Raw genomic sequence first — 9207 nt, forward strand, 5'->3', positions numbered from 1 at the left:
AAGCCCAGCCAAAGTTTCGTAAGTACAAAAACGTGTAATACGATTTTTGTATTTGTGGTGTGAACTTAAGAACGTCCTGCAGAGAGCTGTTAAAGGAACTGGGGATACTTACTACCGCTTCCAAATATATTTATTCACAAATGAAATCTGTCATTAAAGATATATATATATATATATATATATATATATATATATATATATATATATATATTTTCAGTCAAATAGTTCAGTTCATGGAATCAACACCAGATATAACAATAACTTTCAGGAAGATTTAAAGTCACTTGCTTTGGTAAAATATTCTCGGTTTTCAAGGCACGTCATGTGGTTAACTGCCCACGAGCTTTTGGCAGAGATCTTCACTACCATTGTCAAGTTGTTGACTGTCATGTGAATGCCGCGGCCATGATTATATAGCCGCGCCACCGACAGTGACGTCACTGGTGCCCAGTCCCGCACCATATATGGCAATGTTTTGGTGGCGCGACCACCGCAATCAACACCCCAAACACAAGATCCCAGCCGTGCTCAGCTGCAATCAACTATCTTTGCTCTCTATTGCTTTGTTTATTACGCTATTCGAAAAGCCGTTGATCCGTTTAATAGTAGAAGTATCGTTTAATGCAATTTCGTGTCCGTTTTTCGTGCATGAGCATTCTTCTGGATAGCGTAGGCGGCGGAAACACGTTACATGTTCTAAAGGCGCTGTTCAATAGTGCGGACAGTCTGACCGACATAAAGCTGCTTACATCCAAACAGTATTTTGTATATTCCAGGTGTTCTGAGGCCTACATCGTCTTTCACAGGCCGAATTAGTTGCCGAATCTTAGCTAGAGGTCTGAAGACTCTTCAGGAGTCGGCTAATCTTTCCTGTTATTGAGCCACAAAACTGCAGAAACGCAATCTCCTTTGTGTCTTGTTTGGACGCCTTCTGTTCTCGCGGGTTACCTGAAACTGCTTGCGAAATTTGTCTGTTGTAGCCATTTTCCCTAAAAACTTTACGTAATTGACTCAGTTCCCTCGGAAGGTTTTCGGCAAGAAACTTCGACGTGGGTGCCATCATAGCAATTAAGACGGAACTAGCTAATGCACCACGACTTGTCCTTTTCACTGACATGTTGTGTTGAACAGGCAGTTCGTGAGGTTTCCAATGAAACTACATAAATTCGTAGAAAAACAAGTCTCATTGTTTTAAAATCTAAGCGGCCAGCACCAAACATGCGTAGGGCTGACCGCGATGGCCTCCGTGCTCTACGCAACGATCCTCTCACCTTCGTCTTGCCAACTGACAAGTGCAGTGCTTCCGTTCTAATGGAACGAGCCGACTATGATGCCAAAATCCGACGGATGATCATGTAGATACGTACTAAAAATTGCCTCGGGATTCAGTATCTAGAGTAGTGAGGAAGACTTCGGCTCATCTCAAACGTTGCTCGTTGGAAGAGAGTGTTATTAAAAATTCCGTCCGTCAGACATCCAGATTACCTACGTTTTACGCTCTGCCAGAAGTGCAAAAGAGGGATATATCTTAAGGCTATAGTGAGCACCATCGGATCGTCGTCCTTTAGCATTTGGCTAGCTTCCTGTGGACGCACTCTGGGCATTGTGGGCACCATATGAACAATACGGTGGGTTTCATCGACCGAATTAAATGTCTACGGCTTGAAGAAGAGGGTATTATGGTTTCTTTTGATGTAGTTTCCCTGTTCACAAGTGTTTTCATCACAGACTCTATAGGACTTGTTGTACCGGCTCTCGTATCTATTTTTTTTTTTTACGTGGTAAAGAATGTTTTAACTAGACGGATGGCATCGCTATGGAATGCCCATTAGCTTCAGTTGTAGCCAACCTCATTATAGAGCATTTTGAGGACATTATCTTGGACGCGGCTCCTAAAAAGCCTAGTTAGCTTTTTTTTTAAAAAAAAAAAAAGACTTATTAAGAAACAGCCGCGATCGCAATATCCCCATAGGGGGCTCGCCTCTCTATGGCGGGTCCGCAGCTCGTGGTCTCCTGGTCGCGTTTCGCTTCCCGAGCACGGGGTCCCGGATTCGATTTCTGGCGGGGTCAGGGATTTTCACCTGCCCCGAGATGACTGGATGTTTATGTTGTCCTCATCATTTCATCATCATTCATGAAAGTGGCGAGATTGGACTGAGCAAAGGTTGGGAATTTGTACGGGCGCTGATAAGCGCGCAGTTGAGCGCCCCACAAACAAAACATCATCATCACCATCATCACTTTGGCGGGTTCGTACTTGGGTACCACGGGCCCAAGCCTTAGCATCATCTTCCCCCTTCCGTGATGCATGTCTATGCTCCTGCTTTTCTTTTTCCCCTCCCTTGGGGAACATGTCTGGGATGTTTTTTGGGAATGTGTTCTGCATTTTCAGTAGCCGATATCAAAACGTCTCTGCCCTGTTTGTCGTTCCCTTTCCCTTGCTTCGTCCCCCTTTTGCTATCCTTCCTCAACTTCGGCGTTTGAGGTTCGTCTTTTTCTGATTCCTCCCAGTGCGCCCCTGAAGACTGGCCCAAGTGTCTGATGCATAACACGTGACTGGGTAACGCGTAACTCCCAGCCCCTGGTCGACGGGTAGAGTTCGCACGTACCCACGATACAGGCCAGGCCCAAGGAGGGGTGATCACCTGAGCTGCTAACGTCCCAAATTTCCGATTGATCACTCTGTCAGGTGTTCGGGAGGCGTGACCTGAGATGTGAACAATCACCTAAGGAGGGTGCGCTCGCTGCTAACGGGGCCCCCCGTTGGAAGGAGCGCGCCATCGGAGATGCTGGCAGTCATGGGAGATTTTCTCGCAATGAACCAATCATCTTCCTCACAGTCAACGTCAACTAATCGTAACAGGAATGGAGCTCACGCTTCAAAGACCCTCCTACCTGCACCACGCTTCCTCGTGATTTCATGTACTGAAGACGGTCAGTTCTTTACCGCTCTAAATCCGTTTATTGTTCAGAAAGGTGTTGATGTAATTTCCGGCCCTGTGAAGTCCTGCTCTCGTTTACGCAATGACAGTTTGCTTTTAGAGACTACTTCTGATTCTCATGCACAACAACTGATTGCGGCTTCGCTCCTCCATGGATATCCTGTTCATGTCGAGGTCCATTCTTCCCGAGTTGTTATTTACACTATGCTGCTCGATGGTCTCACCTAGGAAGAAATCCAAACGTACTTCTCTGATCTGGGTATCATTGCAGTCCATCAGGTAATGAAAAAGGTAGATGCATCCTTAGTGCCCACATGTTATCTTTTTCTCACTTTTGCTGGAGTGCTGCTTTTGTCAAAGATTGAAGCAGTCCGACCATCCATTCCGAAGCTGATGAGCTCTACCAGTGTCATCGCTATAACCACACTCGAATGTTCTGATTACACCTGAACTAATGTGTAACCTGTGGTATGGATGCTCACGAAGGCGATTGTCCGCCTCCTTCTCCTTGATACAGCAATTGCAATGGCGACCATGCAACGTCCTAGCGAGAGTGTCCCGTGTACCTCGATCAGCAGACCATCCAGGAGGTCCGGGTGAAGAAAAAAGTAATTTAGCCGATCGCTCGCAAGTTTCTGGCTAGTCGGAAACTCTGCATTCTACCATTCAGCGCTTACAGTACTGTTCTTGATACGTCTCGTTCCACGAAGGATATGGCCACGCAGATACGCGACCTCAAGTTCAGCACGAAGGTTGTAAAATCTCCCAGTGCCACGGTAGCATCCCTGTCTCCTTCTCATCTGTGCAATAAACCACCAAACATTCGCCTCACTGGGTGAATTCATATGTTACACAACCGGTATGCTAGGAAGGACAAGGGAATACTCCTGCGAAGACTTCTTACGTCTCTCTAGCCAACAAACATCTGAGTCTTCCTCTGCCAACCGGAAAGGGCCCAAAAAATTAAACTAAGGCAATCGGTTACTTGGAGATCCTCTTCAACGGTGTCACAACATGATACCCTCACCCGGCCGACCTCTGCGTCGCCGGTGCCCTGGACTCCACAAAACGACAGAGGGAGGCTGCCGACGCCTCTGTAGATCTCATGGAGCAGGATCCTCCAGCCTCTGAGCCCTGTAGCAGTGAGTCTTCGAAGGCTGGCACTCGCTGGCCACCAGTGTGACACCCTTTCAATTTTTCCCTTCTTCCCTTTCCTCGTCATGACTCTCCTCCAATGGAACGTCCTTAGCTTCAACATTAGAGGACTTACGGCTGCTCTTGGAACCACAACTTCCACTTGTTCTCTGCCTCCTGGAAACCAAATTGCGTCCTCGCGACCACTTTGAGCTGTCGCATTTCTTCTTGGTTCACTTATCGCTTCCCCCAGAGAACGGCATTCCATCTCATGTGGGAGTCATGTTACTCATCCTGGATGAAGTTCATAGTCAGACTTTCTCCCAGACTACCCGACGTCAAGCTGTTACAGTCCACATTTTCGTTCCTCTCTTCACCTTTCCCCTTTGTACCGTTTACATCCCTCTGTCATTCGGTGTCACCAGGGCAGACTTCCTCCAGCTTGCTGGGCAACTCCCTCACCCCTTTCCGCTGTTCCGTGATTTTAATGTCCACCATCCCCTTTGGGACTCTCCCAGAACATGTCAGAGAGATGTTCTCTCAAGCAACTTAAACTCATCTGCCTTAACACGGGAGCACACACATTCATTCCATACTCAACGCACATCTATTCCCAGTTGGACTTCTCCTTTTTCATTGCCCACCTTGCCCATCGTCTGGAGCGACCATTTCCGTGTGCTATACGTTTGCTGACTCCTACCGCACCTACGTACACACACAAACGACTGCTTTCTAAAGCCAACTGGAGGCTTTACTCCACGCTGGTGACCTTCGACGAACAATATTTCCCCAGTTGTGATGACCATGCAGAACATCTTACAAACCTTATCCTTGTCGCCGCAGAAAGTTCGATTTATCGCACTTTACCGCTCCGTGTCGCGGTCCTTTGGTAGACTGAGGCTTGCCGCCACGCAATCCGCGCTCGGAGACGTGCTCTTCACGGTTTTAACCGTCATCCTACGATGTCAAACAGCATTCCTTATAAACAGTTGCGTGCACAGTGTCGTCGAGTTCTTCGGAATAGCAAAAAAGTCAGCTGGCTTCACAGAAGCTCTCCTGCGAACCTTGAAAGACTAGCACTCGAGGGAGAAAGGACATTGCGGAGATATGGCTTAACCACAGCCTGGGGGATGTTTCCAAAATGAAATTTTCACTCTGCAGCGGAGTGCGCGCTAATATAAACTTTCTGGCAGATTAAAACCGTATGCCAGACCGAGACTCGAACTCGGGACCATTGCTTTTTTTTTAAATCTCATTTTGTTCACTTTTGTTCGTTGCATCTGCTCGGGGCGGACGTCGTAGGACATCCGTTTAAGTTCGTTGTTGATCCATTAACTCAGGTTTTTTTTTTTTCTTTTTTTTTTTTTTTTTTTTTTTTTTTTTTTTTTTTTTTGCAGAGGGCATCTAAACTCTCTGACCGAACACGTGAGCTACCGTGCCGGCTTTTTCAGCGGCAAGTGCTCTACAAACTGAGCTACCGAAGCACGACTAACGACTGCTCCCCATAGCTTCACTTCACAGAAGAGCTAGGTAGGTGATGAGACATTGGTGGAAGTGAAGCTGTGTGGACGGCTTGTCAGACGTGCTTGGGTAGCTCTGTCGCAGCTGTCCGCGAAAGGCAAGCCTCATAAGTTCGAGTCGCAATCCGGTACAGAAGGAAGTTGCAGAATCAGCCAGCTTTGTATCTGTCTAATAAATGGGTTCGCGGTCTTATTCTGCCACTCTCGATATAACATTTAGGATGCGATCTGACATTGTGTACTTCGTATTTATTCATTATTTGCACTGCATATGGTTTTTGAGAATGAGTCTTTTACAGTACCCAAGCTGTGATTCGTTCTCGTAGCATCCCTATAGCAAAAAAGGTTTGATTTGCTAAACTGAAGCGAAATCGTTACACGAGACTTCATTTTATCGAAATGGCTGTCAACGACAGGGTTGTGTTAATTATTTGTAGGCATGATAATTCCATTGCGAAGACAACATTAGATAAAAACTCGCAAACAAAGAATAACAAAATATCTGGTGTCATATTCTTGACTATTTTTGTAGTCCGCGGCCCGTGGTCGTACGGTAGCGTTCTCGATTCCAGCGCCCGGGTTTCGGGGTTCGATTCCCGGCGGGGACAGGGATTTTCTCTGCCTCGTGATGTCTGGGTGTTGTGTGATGTCCTTAGGGTATTTTGGTTTAAGTAGTTCTAGGGGACTGATGACCATAGATGTTAAGTCCCATAGTGCTCAGAGCCATTTTTGAACTATTTTTGTAAAGGATAGAGACAACGTTAATTTAATCTGTAGCCTAACATAAATGAAATTTTGTCCAAAAATTGCAGGATACGTTGATTAATGGAGGGCTGCCTGCAAGTTAAGTGGGAACAATTTGACAATGAAACACTGAAGACTATAACTCGCTATTTCTAAGGTGACCATGCTGGATCATTTCGCTGCACAAATTCGTGATTGTTTCTAAAAATATGCCTCGAATGAGTTTTGAGAAAGCTAAACGGTAATTACTGGGAAGACCGAGAACATGACAAAGTGAGTTTCATGATAATGATCTGCTGGAAAGTACTGTCAGCGAGTATAGCAAACAAAGTGGTAGGTTTGTGACGTAACTCAATGATCACGCATGCACATTTGCAATGCTTACCTTTAACAAAACTTCCACTTTCTGTAACGGTATGATTGATTTTCTAGGTTTAACCCCTAGGACTTGCCTTAAATTATCACAACGTAGCATTTTAAGCAAATGGAACTTTTCCAAAAGATAGTCAAGAGCCATGTAAGCATTTGTTTTGATTCAGAGATTTCTTTATCAAGTTCGCTAGTGTGATGCAGTATGGTGGCTATCTATGCACGGCTATATTGATAAAATCTTGATAGTGGAATCTTGATCTTGAGCTTGATCTTGCCAGCAATGGGAGTTAGTTGTGCGATTCTATGAATACGATGATCTCGAAGAATGTATCAGCTTTAATAAAACATCTGTACCTATACTTCAATTATTCCTCCAGACTTTACGAGCACATAGCGATTTTTTTATGACTTGATAGACGTTAATTGTTATTTAAGTGATACTCGAAGAAAGGCGTGACCACAGACATCACGAAAACGCAAAAAATAAAGAGTAACAGCCAGATACGTCAAAAAGTGTGTTTTATACCTCCAGAATTCGCTCAGGTGAACATCAAGCCTAAATGTCTCCTAAGTGAAGGGATTTTTCATTTTACAGTACATAAATATATAAATACACTCCTGGAAATTGAAATAAGAACACCGTGAATTCATTGTCCCAGGAAGGGGAAACTTTATTGACACATTCCTGGGGTCAGATGCATCACATGATCAGACTGACAGAACCACAGGCACATAGACACAGGCAACAGAGCATGCACAATGTCGGCACTAGTACAGTGTATATCCACCTTTCGCAGCAATGCAGGCTGCTATTCTCCCATGGAGACGATCGTAGAGATGCTGGATGTAGTCCTGTGGAACGGCTTCCCATGCCATTTCCACCTGGCGCCTCAGTTGGACCAGCGTTCGTGCTGGACATGCAGACCGCGTGAGACGACGCTTCATCCAGTCCCAAACATGCTCAATGGGGGACAGATCCGGAGATCTTGCTGGCCAGGGTAGTTGACTTACACCTTCTAGAGCACGTTGGGTGGCACGGGATACATGCGGACGTGCATTGTCCTGTTGGAACAGCAAGTTCCCTTGCAGGTCTAGGAATGGTAGAACGATGGGTTCGATGACGGTTTGAATGTACCGTGCACTATTCAGTGTCCCCTCGACGATCACCAGAGGTGTACGGCCAGTGTAGGAGATCGCTCCCCACACCATGATGCTGGGTGTTGGCCCTGTGTGCCTCGGTGGTATGCAGTCCTGATTGTGGCGCTCACCTGCACGGCGCCAAACACGCATACGACCATCATTGGCACCAAGGCAGAAGCGACTGTCATCGCTGAAGACGACACGTCTCCATTCGTCCCTCCATTCACGCCTGTCGCGACACCACTGGGGGCGGGCTGCACGATGTTGGGGCGTGAGCAGAAGACGGCCTAACGGTGTGCGGGACCGTAGCCCAGCTTCATGGAGACGGTTGCGAATGGTCCTCGCCGATACCCCAGGAGCAACAGTGTCCCTAATTTGCTGGGAAGTGGCGGTGCGGTCCCCTACGGCACTGCGTAGGATCCTACGGTCTTGGCGTGCATCCGTGCGTCGCTGCGGTCCGGTCCCAGGGCGACGGGCACGTGCACCTTCCGCCGACCACTGGCGACAACAACGATGTACTGTGGAGACCTCACGCCCCACGTGTTGAGCAATTCGGCGGTACGTCCACCCGGCCTCCCGCATGCCCACTATACGCCCTCGCTCAAAGTCAAGTCCGTCAACTGCACATACGGTTCACGTCCACGCTGTCGCGGCATGCTACCAGTGTTAAAGACTGCCGTATGCCACGGCAAACTGGCTGACACTGACGGCGGCGGTGCACAAATGCTGCGCAGCTAGCGCCATTCGACGGCCAACACCGCGGTTCCTGGTATGTCCGCTGTGCCGTGCGTGTGATCATTGCTTGTACAGCCCTCTTACAGTGTCCGGAGCAAGTATGGTGGGTCTGACACACCGGTGTCAATGTGTTCTTTTTTCCATTTCCAGGAGTATATTGGAGCCTAGAGCTCTTCGTTCCACACACATCGCCCTCAGTTCTCCATCACTAGGGGGTCACTTACCAGACTGAGGATGAATCGTGGTTTCCACTTGAGTGTGTATCATCTTTTTCTAACTTAAAATCAGCTGCCTCAGTGGATACATTACTTTTTAAGCCCGACTGCATTTCAGAGCAAATCCTGAGTCGTAGCGACCGATAATAACAGGCGAACCACAGTCTATACTACGCCACCAGAAACTGCGTGTCGTCAATTCACTTTGTTATGACAAGACACCACAGAAAGACACGATATTTTCTGGAGCGGCCCATCAACTATCTGGACTGCCTGTATGTTTACCGTCGTGCCTTTATTCCCATTGATGACCTGCCAGTTCGCTAACCAACTGCCTCAATAGATATGTATTGTTGAACAGGTGACCAGAAAAATATACTGTAGTCAATTTTGAAAGTGATCGAC

Source organism: Schistocerca gregaria, chromosome 1 (assembly GCF_023897955.1).
Source record: "Schistocerca gregaria isolate iqSchGreg1 chromosome 1, iqSchGreg1.2, whole genome shotgun sequence".
Lineage (NCBI taxonomy): Eukaryota > Metazoa > Arthropoda > Insecta > Orthoptera > Acrididae > Schistocerca > Schistocerca gregaria.